The sequence below is a fragment of the Mus musculus genome, chromosome 3 (genome assembly GCF_000001635.26).
Source record: "Mus musculus strain C57BL/6J chromosome 3, GRCm38.p6 C57BL/6J".
Lineage (NCBI taxonomy): Eukaryota > Metazoa > Chordata > Mammalia > Rodentia > Muridae > Mus > Mus musculus.
In genome coordinates this window covers 77,341,651-77,359,286 of record NC_000069.6, presented here as the reverse complement: position 1 = coordinate 77,359,286, position 17,636 = coordinate 77,341,651, and positions in this window count along the sequence as shown.

Below are 17,636 nucleotides of genomic sequence, written 5' to 3'. Positions count from 1 at the left end.
GACCCATAATTGTTCCTGTCTGAAAGAACTGCAGGGACAAAAATGGAGAAGAGCCTGAAGAAAAGGAGGTCCAGAGATAGGTCCAAAATGGGATCTAGCTCAAGAGGAGGCCCCAAGCCTGGCACTGTTACTGAGGCTATCAAGTGCTCTAAAAAACGAAGTCTATCATGATTGCCCTCAGAAAGGCCCACCAAGCAGCTGAGAGTGTCAGGTGCAGATACTTACATGCAACCAATGGACAGAATCTTGTGATCCTGTGGTTGAATTAGGGAAAAACTAGATGAAGCTGAGGAGGAGGGTGACCCCAATTAATGCAATCTCATCTGTCCCTCCCTATACCTGATCCTGAAACCTCCTACACTCCCTTTCCCTCTGCTCCCTATTCCCTTTCCCATCCAGTTCCCTCCTTTTGTGTGCCTCATCACTATTTTATTCCTCCTTCTATGTGAGATTCAAGTATCCTTGCTTGTGCCTTCCTTCTTGCTTAGCTTCTCTGAGTCTATGGAGTGTAGCATGGTTATCCTGTATTTTATGGATAATATCCTTTTATAAGTAAGTACATAACATTCATGTATTTTGGGGACTGGATTACCTCACTCAGAATAATTCTCTCAAGTTCCATTCATTTGTCTGCAAAATTCAGGATCTCTTTAATTTTAATAGCTTAATAATATCCCATAGTGTAGGTTTAGGATTAGCATAGTGAAAATAGCCATCTTACCAAAAAACAATCTTCAGATTCAATGCAATCCACACCAAAATTCCAACATACTTTCTTATAGACCTTCTAAAATTAATTTTCTACTTCATATGAAAAAAACAAAAATTCCAGGATAGCCAAAACAATCTTGAACAATCAAAGAACATTGGAAGGAATCACCATCTCTGACCTCACGGTCTACTACAGAGCAATAGTGATAAAACTTGTGTGGTATTGCTACAAAAACAGACATGATGATCAATGGAATTGAATGGAAAGCCCAGAAAAAAAAAAAACCCACACACGTGTGGACACTTAATTTTTTATAAAGAAGCCAAAAGCATACAATGGAAAAAAGAAAGCATCTTCAACAAATGGTGCCTAACTAGCTGGTTGTCTACATGTAGAAGAATGCAAATAAATCTATATTTATCATAAAACTCAAGTTCAAGTGGATCAATGATCTCAACATAAAACTAGATACACTGAATCACATCAAAAAGAAAGGAGGAAATAACCTTGAACTCATTAGGATATGAGACAATTTCCTGAAGAGAACACAAATGGCTCAGACCCTTAAATGAACAACTGATAAATGGGACCTCATGAAACGGCAAAACTTTTGTAAGGCAAAGGACCCTGGCAAAAGTACAAAAAGGCAGCCTACAGATTGGGAAAAGATCTTTACCAACCCTATATCTGACAAAGGGCTAATATTCAAAGTATAAAGAACTCAAGAAGTTAGACACCAACAAACCATATAGCCCAAATTTTAAAAATGGAGTACAGAGAAAAAGAGAGATTTCTCAACAAAGGAATCCTGAGTGGCTAAGAAGCACTTAAAGAAAAGTCTTTAGTTATCAGGTAAATGGAAATCAAAACAACTCTGAGGTTCCATCTTAAACCCATCAAAATGAATAAGATCAAAAACTCAAGAGATAGCACATGCTGACCAGAATGTGAAGCAAGGGGAACACTTCTCCATTGATTGTGGGAGTACAAACTTGTACAACTGTGGGGAGTGGGTGTGGCGGTAGTCCCAAGATGGCACGTGGGACTGGCAGTCAAGTCTTATGACTTGCACCTGACTTCCTCATAAACCTGAAAATAAGCCCCGTCCATCATGAGAGCTGCTCAGGCTCACCCAAGATCAGGCCATTTGATGAAGGCCAATGAACTGAGATTACTCGGACTGGGCTGATGGGGTGTGGTTGAGGGGTTATATAAGGGATTGCAATTGGGGGCTGGAGAGAGATTCCTGCTTGCATGTTGAAAGGTTCCTGAATAAACTGCTTTGAGAAGAACGCTGTGCCATTGTTCTTTTCTGCTGGGCAGAGAGAGAAGCGACATACAACCACTTTGAAAATCAATTTTGCAGTTTCTCAGAAAACTACCACACAAGTCAGCTATACTACTCCTGTGCATATACCCAAATGCTCTAACTTTTCTCCCACTAAGACACTTGCTCAACTGTGTTCATAGCTGCTGTATTTGTAATAGCCAGACTAGAAACAACCTAGATGTTTCTCAACTGAAGAATGGGTTAAAAAAAATGTGGTACACTGTCTATTTATATGATCTTATCTATGTTGATCAAGCCATTGTCAATGGCTGACTTCCAATTTCCAGGGTATTCACATTCTGTGGCTGCATCTGTCTTAGTTCTTCTGGAACTGCTGCAAAGGTCACTATTTACTACAAACATGAACATATTTCACAGTAGACATGATCAAGGTGCTTTCCAAAACCAAATGCGTTCTAGATATAACATTAATTGCTGTGTGATAGAAGCCAGTTCTATATCTAGTACTTAGGGTAGAGGAAAGCTCAAGCTAAATCTTAGGCACCCACATTAATGGAAATTGATGGTATAGGTAGCACACACTCACACACACACAAACACACACACACACTCACACACACTCACACACACACACACACACACACACAATGGCCTATGGAGACAAATCTACCAAGAAAATTGTAGTCATGTGTAGTTGGTATGCAAATAACTTATTCATATTAGTATTTTCACTTATTTTATCCTGATATAGTTGTAAACATCTCAGCTTCCTAAAAAAATACCAGAAATCATACTGTTTTATTGTTCTGCCTTTTGTCAGTCTTAGTCATCATCTATAAAATTTAGAGGTGCTAAATTGAGAATTGTGAACATAACTGGCACTTTTGTTTATTAACTGTTTTGCTATTTAAGCATATTTTGGAGTCATGCTATTATTTTTTACAAGGACATCTCCATATCATCATAAAAGGTAAATTCTAATTAGCATTTAGAGATCAATATAACTCATTTTAAAACACCAGTATGTGCGTGGTGAGGGATTAGTCATTTGGTTCAATGTATGCCATGTAAGTACAGAACTGGATTTCAGATTTACATCCTAATATGAAAGACAGGAGTGGTGTTGCTAACTTGTAATCCTAGTGCAAGAGTACAACCTGAGTCAGGCACAGCTCTTCAGCCACTCAGTATAAACTAAACAATGTGTTCTAAATGGTTTAAAGAGAACCTAGACACTAGACAGAAACGTTTCTCAAAAAAATCAGATGAACAGAATTTAAGAAAGAGAGTTGACTTGGACTAATGAAACATATACATAGATATGTCAACATATGTATACCACCATAAATGAAAATCATGTAGTTGAATCTCTAGACTTTCCATAAGATGACTATAGTGATTTTCAATATTGATACATAAAGATCTTTATATTTTACATTAAAATAAATACTGGAATCATGGGTTTTATTTGAGAATATTAGTTCAAGTATTTATCAGGACAGAAACTTAATTTCTAGATTACAATCTGATATTTTGTATGCTTTCCTCCCTCTTTATTATCCTACTATGTAGAATAATAATGTAACAATAATAAAATATGTATTAATATTCTATAATAATGTAAAGGTAATGTGATAATAATAAACTGTAACAATTGATACATAGAAAGGAAATAGTTTTAATTTAACAGAAATTTATTTTAATTTTCAATAGAGTAATAAAGCTTATGTCACCCTGTGGAAACAAAAGCAAAATATAATTCCCTCTAATATAAGTGCTTAGACAACAGACATTTTCCATTTTTGAGGACAGTTATATTAGAATGAAACAGTGAGGCAAACAGAATTTAAATGATTGTATTGTGCGTCCCACTCATTAAAAAAAAAAAAAAACCTCTACTTCTATTTATCTTAAATTTGCCTCTCACTCTCTTTTATTTTACTTTATTTTTTCTCTTTGCAGAGGTTGCTTTGAAGAGACAGTGCTAAAACAGCAGGAGTAACACTGATGCTATCATTACATGGAAGTACTCTCTCATTATAGAAGTTCTCATTCTGTTATCAGTGTTCAAATGCCTTTCATTTATGCATATGTCTTTGAAAATGATATTAATAGGTTTTAGAGGCTCAGAAGCTTCATTTGGGATTGGGCACAAAGGAAGGATAATTAGTTGGTGACCCAGAGGAGGCTACATCTTGATAGAAGTAGTGCAATTTAGCCCAAAGAAGTGTTTCAAAATTAGAATCCATTATGTAATGTTAGAAGAATTTAAAGAAATGAGAGAAGCCACTGTTAAAACACAGTAGGGAATAAAATGTGTCTTTTTCAAATTAAAGGTAGGTGTTGTTTGTAGTCATATGGTGTTGTGCTAAATACAGGAGGTTAAATTTAAAGCATCCAAGTGTGTTGACTTTAGAGAAATATCATTCTAATGGCCTGAATTGGTAAAGGACAGGGGAAAAAAAGGCACAGAGCACACACACACAGAGCTCAGTATTCTTGCTATCCCATCTAGCGTATAACCTGTAGAAAGGCAAATCACCCAGAAACCAGTGTTTTCCTTTTCTAACTCTTGAAAGCTAGCGGTCTTAGGTTACAAAAAGAGAGGAAGTGGGAAAAATCCTTCATGCATTATAGCATCACCTTGGGCTTTTTAACTCAGTGTTTTACTGTTCACTTAACTAGAAAGAATGTGCAATGTGCTCTTCTGAGGATTTCTTACAAGTCTATGTGTTTACATATAGTGAAAAGTACTAGGTATTTCCCAGACATCAGTCTGCCAATTAAAAGCTTAGTGCAAGTAATGAAATACTATTTGGAGAGTCATTGGCCAAAGGGGTTCTGTAGATATTCAAGCCTTTAAAACTGTGGCATTATTATTATTATTATTATTACTAACACCAGAACTTGACAGTTAAACCTTATTGTGTACAACACCAATACTCGGATCACAAAACATGAAGAATAGGCACAATACTATTTATGTGGCCACAAACTCGATAGGTCATGAAAGGAAGGGAAAACAAAATATGTTCTGCGAAAGAATGTAGCAGGAAATTTAATAATAATAACCACAATAGGTTAAAACAAATAAGCATTAATAACATTCCACTAATAACATTCTGTATACTCATGGAAAAGTGTCTTGCTTAGCCTTCAATAGAAAAGTTTCCTCTTCTTGTACAAGGGAACAAATACAGAGACTCATAACTGATAAATGGGCAGAGAGTGAGACATCTTGGAATAATCAACTCTAAACGGTATGTCTCCATCATCCATCTTTGGGAATCAGGAATCTCTGCAGAAGAGGAGGAAGAACGATTATAAGAGTCAGTGTGGAAGGAAGACACCAAGGGAACAGGGCCTTCTAGACACAATGGGACTAACTCATGTATGAATAAAATAGACTGTATCAGCATACACAGGGTTTGCCCTTGTATAAGTCAGATGGGATCCCAGAACAGAAAGGCAAAGTAAATATAGGCTCTTGCCCCTAATCCAGAGCTGCTCACAAAGAAACACTAAGAATTTTCTCCAGTAGAGTTTCACTGGGTGGATGAACCACAAGTGAGAAAAGTCCTCATGCCCAGCAGTTTATAATCAAATGGCTAACACAAGCATACTCAATGGTATTTTTAAATTGATTTTTGTTATTTTTATTCTTTATTTTTGCAAACATAGAAGAAATTTATTTTGCACCATACATAAAGATTTGCCATAAAACACAGTTACTGAATATGAGAAATGCAAAAGAATGAAGCAATGTTCTGCATGAAATAAAAGCTCACAGCTGTCTCTGTTCACCATGGAACAAGCCAAGTTGCCTTCTTTAAACTCTTTGCCTGAGTCCTAAGGAGTTACTGTCCTGATTCCTTTAATTGTATACATGTTTCCTCCTTCTGGAAAAGAATATTAATGGAAGTACAAAATAGAAAATTCCTTTTGTGTGCTTTTAGTCACTCCATAGAATCTTTTCATGATCATTCCTCTTATTAATTCTATTGTTTATATTATTTTCCACAAACAGCTAACTAATTGGTTTATACAAATTATAATTGATACTTTCTTCCACAAAACTAAGAATATTTGGATTTTCCAGTGTTTTGATCTACTGTCTGGGCTTTATTGTTTGTTTCTTTCTTTCTTTTAGCTTATAGGTATTTTGATTACATACTATGTTAAAACAGTTTAGTGTTTCTATGAGCTTTCCATAGATGTGAATTTCTGTGTCTTTGAATCTGTGTGTTTCTTGAACTTTTTCTTTAGTTCTTTTACTGACTACTTCTTTGTTTTGTCCTATTGTAGTTACTTATCATCATCATCATCATCATCATCATTTTATATACCTGTTTTCTAATGAGAAAAAAGCAAACAAGGGTGAAGACTAAAGTGGTTATGGTGGTGAGGACAACAATATTCCAAGGGAAAGAAGTGGGCAATACCTTAAATTTACCTAATGTTAATTTTCTTACAAAGTAATACCACTTCAAAGGTAATACTCTAAAGGCATACTTAATAGGCACTCACATGGATTGATGGTAGGAAAACAGGCACTAAAATCAATCATCGTAGTTTAATACATTAGCAAAATGATTATATGTTCATCATTTAAATGTAAGAATTTGGTGACACAAAAATCAATGTTGATTCATGAACATAGGGACAAAACCTCAGAGCAAACAATCAAACAAAACAGAAAGACTTATTCCATGTGTTAAAATGTACAAATAAAAATGAAGAAGAGGAGAAAGAAGAGAGGAGGATTTTGAGGAGGAAGATGAGAAGGAAGAAAAGAGGGGTAAAAGAAAGGTTGTAGATAGAATACTCGCATGAATCTGTGCATGGCAAATGATATCCACATATTTATTTTAATCAGTTTTCGGAATTATCAAGTTCAGATATTTGTACAAATAAAATGAATTATTTATAGACAGCATATTTTCATAGAAAAGTAGGATTTGGAGATTTTGTTGAAATTAAAGCACTTATAATCAATCAAGAATACCAGAATGCTTCCAATTTAAATAGGAAACTATTTAAACTTAAATTTAAATAGGTTTAAATACTAGTCCTGCAGCCTGTACAATCAGCCTTAGAAGGCAGACCTTGGATCCAGGAAAGGAGTAAACTTGTGACAGCAGCCATATTAGTGTCACTGGAAAACAGGACAAGATCTTCAAAAATGATGCTGGTCAAACTGGATTACTGCATGAGAAGAATCCAACTAGATCCATATATAAGACACTGCAGAAACTCTAATCGAAATAGGTCGAAGACCTCAACATGAAACCAGTAATACTGAATCTCATAGGAAAAAAACGGTGGGTAGTCCTGAATTCTTTAGCACAGGAAACATATTGTATCTCTGAACAGAATGTAAGCACAGGCACTAAATTTAATAATTAATAAGTAGGTCCCCATGAAACTAAAGGGCTTGTGCTGGGTATAAGGCACAGTTATTCCTAACAAAAAGCAGCCTAGAGAATGGGAAGGTTTTGATCAAGAACACAATTACTTGTGTAAATGAAACACATCTTCTGTATCCATTCTTCGGTTGAGGGACATCTGGGTTGCTTCCAGTTCCTGACTATTACAAATACAGCTGCTATGAACATAGCAAAGCACCTGTTTTTGTCATATGGTGGAGCATCTTTTGGGTATATGCCCAAGAGTTTTATAGCTGAGTCTTCAGGTAGAATTACTTCTAAATTCTGAGGAACCAAAAGATTGATTTCCAGAGCGGTTGTACAGTTTGGAATCCCACCAGCATGGAGACGTGTTGGAATCTCACGGTTATTTTGATTTGCATTTCCCTGATGACCAAGGATGTTGAGCATTTCTTTAAGTGCTTCACGGCCATTTGAGAATTTCCTGTTGAGAATTCTCTGTTTAGCTATGTACCCAATTTTATATTAGCTTATTTGGTGTTTGTTTGTTTGTTTGTTTTATGGAGTCTAATTTCTTGAGTTCGTCATATGTTTTGGATATTAACCCTCTATCAGATATAGGGCTAGTGAAGATCTTTTCCCTATATATAGGTTGCCATTTTGTCCTTTTGATGGTGCCCTTTGCCTTACAGAAGCTTTTCTGTTTCATGAAGTCCAATTTATCAATTTTGCAAGGGCATCATGAATTTTTCAAGCAAATGGATGGAACTAGACAATATCATTCACAGTGAAGTAACCCTGACCCAAAAGGCCATGAATGGTATGTACTGATAAGCAGATATTAGCCGAAAAGTAGATAATGTCCATGATAAAACCCACAGACTGTAAGGATTTTAACAAGAAGAAAGGTACAGGTAAGGATGATTCAATCTCACTTAGAGGGGGAACAAAATAATCATGGGAGGCAGAGAGAGAGGGGGGAGGCAGTTGGAGGGAGGAAACTGAGTGGAGGAGGGAAGGGGATAAGGGAAAAGGTGGGAAGGTCAGGTATGGTGAGGGGAGACAGGAGAGAAGCCCAAAGACCCAGGAGAATGAATAGAAATATATAGCTTCCCTGGGTGGGGGTTGAGGTTTGGAGGGAACGTCTAGAAAGTCCCAGAAATCTGGGATGTGAAAGGCTATCAGGACTCTGAGAATGAACTTATCCAAATGCTCAACAGTGAGATATGGAACCTGAAGAGACCATCTCCAATAGCTCGACAGGGTCCTCAGTGGAGGGATGGGGTCACCAATCCACTTATTTTTTTTTTTTTTACTCAAAATTGTTTCTGTCTAAAAGAAATGAAGGGACAAAACTATAATATAGACTGAAGGAAAGGCTTTTCAGTGGGTACAACTTGGGATCCATCCCATGGGTAGGCACCAAACCCTAACACTATTACAGATGCTATGTTGTGTTTACAGAGAGGAGCCTAGCCTGGTTCTCCTCTGAGAGGCTATACATGAGCTGGAGCTGACTGTGACAGGTGCAAATACTTATAGTCAACTGAGATCTGGGACCCCTATGGAAGAGTGACTGAAGGATGGAAGAAGCTGAAGGGGATGGGAACCTCATGGGAAAACAAACAGTGTCAACTAACCTGGACCCCTGGGAGCTCCCAGAGAATAAGCCACCAACCAAAGAACATCCAAGGTCCCTGTCATGTATATAGGAGAGGACTGCCTCTGTGGGAGAGAATGTGCTTAATCCTGTAGTGACTTTATACCCCAGGGAAGGGAACAGGATGGGGGTGGAAATGGGAAAGAGGGAGCAACATCTCTGAGAGAAAAGGAAAGGGGGGTGGGGTGAAGATCTCTGGGAAAGGACAGCACAAATTGGGCAGCACTTGGAATATTAATAAATAAAATAAGTAAGTAAAAATATACATAAAAAGAACACATTCAGTTGAGGGCTAATATCCAATATATATAAAGAATTCAAGAAACTAGATATCAAAGAACAAATATTAGAATTAAAAATAGGGTACTTATCTAAACAGAATTCTCAATAGAGAAAAAACAATGGCTGAGAAACAAAGAAATATTCAGAATCCTTAGTTATCAGAGAAAAAAATCAAAACTACTTTGACAGTTCATATTAGACATATCAAAATGGCTAAGAACAACAAAACAAGTGATAGCTCATGGTGACAAACATGTGGAGTAAGAGAAACACTCATGCCCTTCTGCCTGGTCCTTGCTGCTGGGCAGACCTCAAGTTGTTCTGCTCCCCTGAAGACTGGATATCCTGGTACATCCCAGAGAACCTGCTGCACTCAGAGCAGTTGGATCCTCCACACTCAGAACGGGCCCATTGCACTCAGAGTAGTTGGATCCACTGCACTCAGCAGTTGAGAAGTTGAGGGCCTGCTGCACTCAGAGCAGTTGAGGATCAGCTGCACCCAGCAGAGTTGGTCAATGGCTTGACTGCACCAGGGAAGACCTAACAGTCTGAAGGCCTCCCAGGAGATCTACTGCAGCCAGGGCAACAGATCAGTAGCTTCTCTGCCCCTGTGAAGGGCCCCAGTAGGAAGGCCCCACAGGTGGTCTGATACAGCCAGGACAGCAATCTTTCAGGAGACTTGAAGCAAACACCAAACAGGAATCAGAAGCTGCAGTCCAGTCCACAGACACCACACATGAAGCAGCAAGTGCAGCCCTATTCACTTGGCAATCACCACACATGAATAAGTAAAGGCTGTTCAATCCAGAAGAAACCGCACAGGTCACCAACAGCCTCAAGTCTTTGGAAGTGGCAAAAAGCTGCAGGAATCTCTTTAAACATTCTTTGATGAGATTTTCTCTATGAAGTCACAAGTGAAGCTAAACAACACACTGTAAGGTAAAGCAATACAGTGTTGTCAATGAAGACTAGTGAGGCAGAGCTTGTATATCATGCAACTTTTCACATGTTTGCTATAGCAAAATATTCTTTCACCATCTGCACCAGCAAAGCATCTTATAATATATCTTATATATCTTTATATAATTCAAGTGTGTGTGCCACTGTCTTTAAATCTTCAATATACAGCAGAATGGAAGCTCTAGGCCTATGCAGGCTGCCTGAGTCTCCAAAGAAACGAGAAATATCCAATTTAGGTACAATTCTAAGGCACAAGAACCTGTATGGTTATCTCATGGTGTGCCCATGTCTTTGTCCTTATCTGTAATAAAGGGATTGGCATGTGTCCTCCTGTTGAGGGGAGGCTCTGACCTGAGAGAATCAGAATACAACCAACAATGTCATCCTCCCTTCTCCTCACATCACTACATCAATGCTCCTCTAATGGCAGGATTTGTGCAAGATAAACAAGGATAGTTTAAGTGTCACCTTCCCTCCAGAACTTCAGCCTCGGAAATTCTCTTTAAACTGCCTCAGTTGCTGAGAAGTTTTATACTGATTTTACACAAGCTAGGTTCATCTGAAAGGAGCAAGATTGAGAAAAATGTCTCCATAAAGATTTTGTGGTAAACAAAGCTATAAGGAATTTTCTTAATTGATGATTAGTGTGGAAGGGCCCCTATATTTTACATGGGGCCACTCTTGGGGTGGTAGTTTTTAGTTATTAAAAAAAAGAAAAAAGAAAACTATGAGGAACAAGCCAGGGAGCAGCTCTCCAACATGGCCTCTCATCAGCTCATTCTTCCAGGTGCCTGAGTTTCTTTGATGACATACAATGATATCCAATGATATGGAAATATAGGTTGAATAAACCATTTCCTTCTCAAGTTGCTCTTGTAATGGTGTTTCAACACAGCAAAATTAACCCTAATTATGACAGTCCTAAAATATAAGTAGACCTTTAAATTGTAAGTCACATAATCACTTGCACATTTCTAAAATAAACCACAAAATTTTGGTTAACTATATTATTTGGATACAGGAGTGAACTCCTGGATTCATGTACAAGCTCCCTATGAGTTAATGTCCCTTTTCCTTAATATTAGTAATTCAACCTCTGTTTTCTTCATGTGGCTATTTAGACACTATATTAGAGAAATGAAGTAGTAGAGCAAGCATCAAAGTTAGATCATGGTTTTGTTTTTCTGCCTAGAAAAGATACATTATAGAAAAGTACTGAGAGTAAGCATGTTTTACTTATGTTTAATAGTTTGCTCCCATGGTCCTTTGGACATTGCAACAGAAATATTAAAAGTTCTTAAAACATTTAAAGAAAAACCATGCTCAAGTATAACTACTGATTTCTTACCATTGTCTTTGAGAAATAGCTGGGACATGCAGCTGTTATTTACCTATTTAAATTTTTATTGGGGAATTTAATCTACATTTGTATCATTCCTCTCTCAGTTTTCTCTTTCACCTCCTGACTCCCCCAGACACCGTCCTATCCTTCTCCAAAAAGAGGGAACCTCCCATGGATATTACAAGCCTTGGCATATCAAGTTGCAGTGAGACGAATTGCATAGTGAGGCTAGACAAGGCAGCTCAGTTAGGGAAATGGGATCCAAAGGTGGTATAGTCATACATAGACAGCCACTGATCCCAATTTAGGAGTCCCACATGAAGACACAGCTGCATAACTTTTACATATGTACATAGACCCTAGGTCCCTCTGATTCATGCTGTCTTGTTTTGTAGCTCAGTCTCAGTGTTCATTGATCCTGTAGGGTTCCTTGTGGTGTCTTTGAGCCCCTCCTTCAATTCTTCCTCCCACATCTTCCATAGGATTTGCTGAGCTCTGCCTAATGCTTCCTTGTGGGTCTTTTACATCTTTTTTCATCAGCTGTTGGGTAAAGTATCTCTGATTACAGTTATGCTAGGATACTGCCTGCAAGTATGGCAGAATATCATTAAGTAGTGTCAGGAATGGACTACCTCTCAAGCTGGGCCAGTCATTGGTTAGTCCTTCCCTTAAAATTTCCTTTAACATTTACCCCTACGGAGTATCTCTTGGATGAGCTAGAAGCTTAGGATTCCTAGGATTCTATGAGAGTGACCCTAGTTAAGACTCCTAGCAATAAGGTATCGATAAGGGGCTTGGACTGCTCATCTCCAGTAACCAGACAAGACTTCCAAAGGTGAGATTGGGATACCAAATCAGCACCAAAAACTTAGACTCACCAATTGTCTTACTTACAAGGACTGTAGGGGTTTTGCCATATTTTATTATGAGAAAGTTTATTTTAATTTTAGAATTGCAGTGTATTTAATATGACCACTAAAATTAAAAGGTAAAATCCAGTCTTCCTTCATGTTGCCAGATAATTCCCTATACTCCTGGATGGGTTCATCGGAATCATCATTGGTGCAGCAGGAGAATGCAGACAAAGTACAGGGAATTGCATGTGTCAATGAAAGAAATATATATATATATATATATATATATATATATATATATATCCAATCGAATATATCCAAGCATTGGGCACATCAGGAAGCAACATACTCACACCATTCTAAATCCAAAAGCACTTGATATCAATCAAATTCTGCTGGAAACTAGAAGGCATAGATCTCTGCATGGATCTGTCAGCCTCCTTTCTTTACAACACAGAACACAGTAGGTGAAGACATACAAAAGATTTATGAGAGTCAGAATCTTCACAAGGAGCAAAACTGCTTGACGCTAAATATTCATCTTTTATCCAGCCTCCTTTCTTCTTTTTATTTCTGTACTGTAGATTATAATTTCAGATGACAGAAGGAATAGAATCTGACGTTAAACATTATCCTTGGTTACATAGAAAGTTAGAACACAGTTTGAGATACATGAGAAATGATCTTAAAAAATAAACAACAGTGCCTGGAGAAGTGGCTCTGTAGCTAATGGTGCTTCCTGCTCTTCCCAGAGCAAGCCTTCTCTTCCCACCTATGTTGGGCAATTCTAACCACTTGTAATTTCACCTCACACTGATTTGATATTCTTTTCTGGCCCCAGATGACCTGCACACACAAAGCATACTTACAACATCAATAGCAGCAGCAGCACAGCAGCAGCAGCAACAACAACAACAACAAAAGTAAATAAAGAAATAAATAGATGTTTGAGAGAAATGCAGACGATGAAGACTGACTTAAGAAGTTCCTTCAAAAACTGTCATAGGCTTACTTAGTATTTTCTAAGTTGCGAATCTGTGGTTTTGGTTAGCTGGATCTGAAGATTGGTTAGCTGTGATTAACAAGAGAACCAGAAACACTAAAGTAAAATTTTTGTTTTACAGGGACAACTGAAGCAGTTCAACTGTAGCTAAGAAATTAGCAGTAATTAGGAAGAAACCAACAATAAAATGTTTTTGAGAAATGTTTCCTGAGAGTCAACACACACAAACTGTGTTCTAGTGGTGGCCAGTTTGCAGCTGAAATTGGTGAGTCTGAAAGTTGCCCAGATGGCCCTTGCTTTGAAGACATGAAAACATTGTGAAAAGCAGCTGAGACTTATAACTGCAAGAGACTACTGGAAAAGATGGATCCTCAATAGCAGTTTATACTCAAGGATTGAGGGCCTCACATGTAGACTTCAAAACTTAGCACCAGGAAAGGTTATTGGTGAAGCCATAGCCCAGTTTTAGCAAAGACTCATCATTTTAGAGATGTCAGTAAGGGACAACCTTCTAGAATAGCAGCAATGGTAGATAGAAGTCTGCCAGAGCTTAAAGACAACCTATATATGTAGCAGAGGGTAGAGTGAGAGATGAGACCCAAGCAATTTGAAGGAATCCAGAGAACTTTGAGTGATTCTCACACCCTGGAAATTGTGTTGCTTACACTGTTAGAGTTTTGTTTTGCTTTAATTTGGTTGTGTGACTATGTCCTGGTATTTCCCTCTTGAAGTAAAAAAGTATTCATTTATTTTTTAATTTATTTTTTATTTTACAGGACCCCTACATTTTAGAAATTTTTAATTTAAATACTTTGTATTTAAAAGATTAATTTTTTGGTTATTTTTTTCTTTTAATTTTTTAAAAATTATTATTCTTTCATTGAATACATCCCTGTTGCGGTAAATCTCCAACCCAAATATGTCCCAGCAATGAAAACACGACTCAACTAATATGAATGCATGCTGTGCACCTAGATTGGACAGATCTAACACTACACTACCATCTTCCACATTTATGAGACACCTTAGAACTTGCAGTTTCTCCAGGTCATATGCTTCTGCTTTGCTTTTCTCCTTCTTCTTCCTCTTCTGTGTTCTCTCCCTCTTCCATTTTCTCCTTCTTCCCTCTCCCACCTTCCTCTCCACCTTCCCTTTATCTGCCCAATCTTCAGCTCTCCTTTATTTTATAAATTAAGGTTTGAAGCAGGTTTACAGGTAATCACCTGAGTGCTGATTCATTCCTTGTTTGCAGCCACTCACAGGAGAATGGAATTATCATCAAATATAATTAGTCTCAGGGCTCTTCATAACACATCCCAACCACAGCATCACCTTCCACCACTCTTTTCCCACCTCCCCTTTACTGCAGACCTAATGCTTTGAAATTGCCCTTCAGAAGAGAGCAGTCTCTCAATAACATCAACTGAAAACATCATAACAAGATGCAGTAACACTAGGCACAAACTCTCATATCAAGGCAGGATATGGCAACCCACTAGGAGAAAAACAGACCCACTAGTGGGCAAAAGTGTCAGAGACACCCCTATTAGCATTGTGACGAGTCTCCCAAAAACTCCAAGCTAAACCAAAGCATGTATGCAGAGGACCTAGTGCAGTCCCTTAGCTGCCACTTCAATTTCTGTGAGCCCTGAGGAGCTCTATTTGTTGATTCTGTGGACTGTGCTTTTTTCTGGAAACTGATCCCTCTGGCTTCTATTATCATCCTTCCCTCACTTCTGTGGGGCTCCAAAGCTCTACCTGTTTGACTGTATGTCTCCATATCTGCTCCCATCAGCTGCTGGAAGAAGCTCTCTGATGACAATTGGGTTAGTTACTGGTCTAGGACTATGGCAGAATATCATTACAAATCCATTTATTAATGCTTTATTGGGGAAACAGTCTTGTGTGCTACTACCCTATGTCCCTTCTCATGCAGTTTCTAGTCCTTGACAATATAAGCAGTGCCAGGCACAGTCTCCATCTGTGCTGTTGGCCACAAGTAAGACCATTCATTGGTTGGCCACTCCCACAAGCTCTGAGCCACCATCCCCCCATTTCTCCCTCACCTGATCCCTCCTGTTCCCATCCCCATTCAACTCCAGTCCACCTGCAAAGTATATTTTATTTCCCCTTTCCAGGGTGATCCACACATTATCCCCAGACTTCTCTTTATCTCTTTGGGTCTCTGCAATGCAGTATGATTATTCTTTGCTTAACATCTAATATCCACTTGTGAGTAAATATATTTTTCTGTCTTAGTCTGGGTTGCCTTTCTTAGGGTGATTTTTTTTTTTGTAGTTCCATCCATTTGCCTGTAAATGTAAAGATGTCAATTTGCTAATAGCTGAGTAATTCTGTACTATATAAATTTACCATGTATTCTTTAGCTATTCCTCAACTGAGGGACATTTAGGCTATTTGCAGTTTTTGGATATTATGAACAAAGCTGAAATAAACATAGTTAAACAAGTGTCCTTGTTGAATTTGGAGGCATCTTTTGGCTATATGCAGGTTATTTAGCTGGATCTTGATATAGATCAATTCTCACATTTCTGAGGAACCAGCATATTGATTTCCATTGTGGCTGTATCAGTTTGCAATCAAACCAGCAATTGGGGTGCTTTCTGTTTGCACTGCATTCTTGTCAGCATGAGCTGTCATTTGTGTTATTTATCTTACTTATTCTGACAGGTGTAATGTGAAATTGAAGAAAATGTCAGAAGATGGAAAGATCTTTCATTTTCATTGAATGGTAGAATTAACAGTAAACAGACAATTCCAAAAAGAAAATTAATAAATAAATAAAGCAGTCTACAGATTCAATGTAATCCCCATCAAAGTTCCAACACTATTTTTATTGACCTTAAGAGAACAATACTAAACTTCTTATAGAAAAACAGAAATCCAGAATAGCTAAAACAATACTGAACAATAAAAGAACTCTGGAAGTATCGCCATATCTGATTTCAATTCATACTGCAGAACTATGGTACTAAATACCATATGTTTTTGGGACAAAATCAAACACATTGATCAGTTGAATTCAATGAATGATCCAGGCATTAATCCACATACATATGGACACCAAAATTTTGATAGAAGCCCAAATACCATAGTTTCTCTATCCATTACTTTGTTGTGGGACATGGTTATTTCAAATTCCTGGGTATCATGCTGCTATGAACATAGTTGGTCAAATGTGCTTGTGGTATGATGGAGGATGTTTGGGTATATGCCCAAGAGTGGTATAGCTGGTTTTTTAGGTAAACCAATTCCCAATTTTCTGAGAAAAAAACAAATTGATTTCCAAAATCTGGACACCAATCAGGTGTCAAGAAGTGTTCCCCTTGTCCCACATTATTTCTAGCCTGAGCTGTCACCCTTGATTTTGATCTTTCCATTTGGACAGGTATAAAATGGAATCTCAAAGTCATTTTGATTTACATTTCCTTGATGGGTAAGGAAGTTGGACATTTCTTTCAGGTCTTGGCTATTTGAGATTCCTCTGTTGAGACTGCTCTTTTTAGATATGTACCCTATTTTTAATTGGCTTATTTAGTTTGTTAATGTCTAGTTTCTTGAGTTCTGTATATATTAACCTTTTGCCAGATGTGCATTAGATGGAAATCTTTTCTTATTCTATGGACTGCTGCTTTAAACTATTGACAGTGTTCTTTGCTTTACACAAGCTTTTCAGTCTCATAAGGTCACATATTATTAATTGTTGATATTAGTGAATGTGCTATTGGTGTTCTGTTCAGGAAGCTGTCTGCTGTTCAAATAAGCTCAAGACTATTCTGCACTTTCTAGTCTATCAGGTTAAGTGTAACAGGTTTTATGTTGAGGTCCTTGATCCACTTGAACTTGAGTTTTGTGCAAGGTAATAGATATGGATCTGTTTACATTCTCCTACATTCCTATATCCAGTTGGACAAACGCCATTTGCTCAAGATGCTCTCTTTTTCCCATTGCATACTTCTAGCATTATTTTTTTTTTCAAAAATCAGGTGTCCAAATGTATGGGCACCTTTACATAGGAGAATTATTCAGACTTTTAAAATAATGGGATCATAAAATCTGTAGGCAAATGAATAGAGCTAGAAAAAAAATCACCTTAACTGTGATGATTCTCATTTATAAGTGGA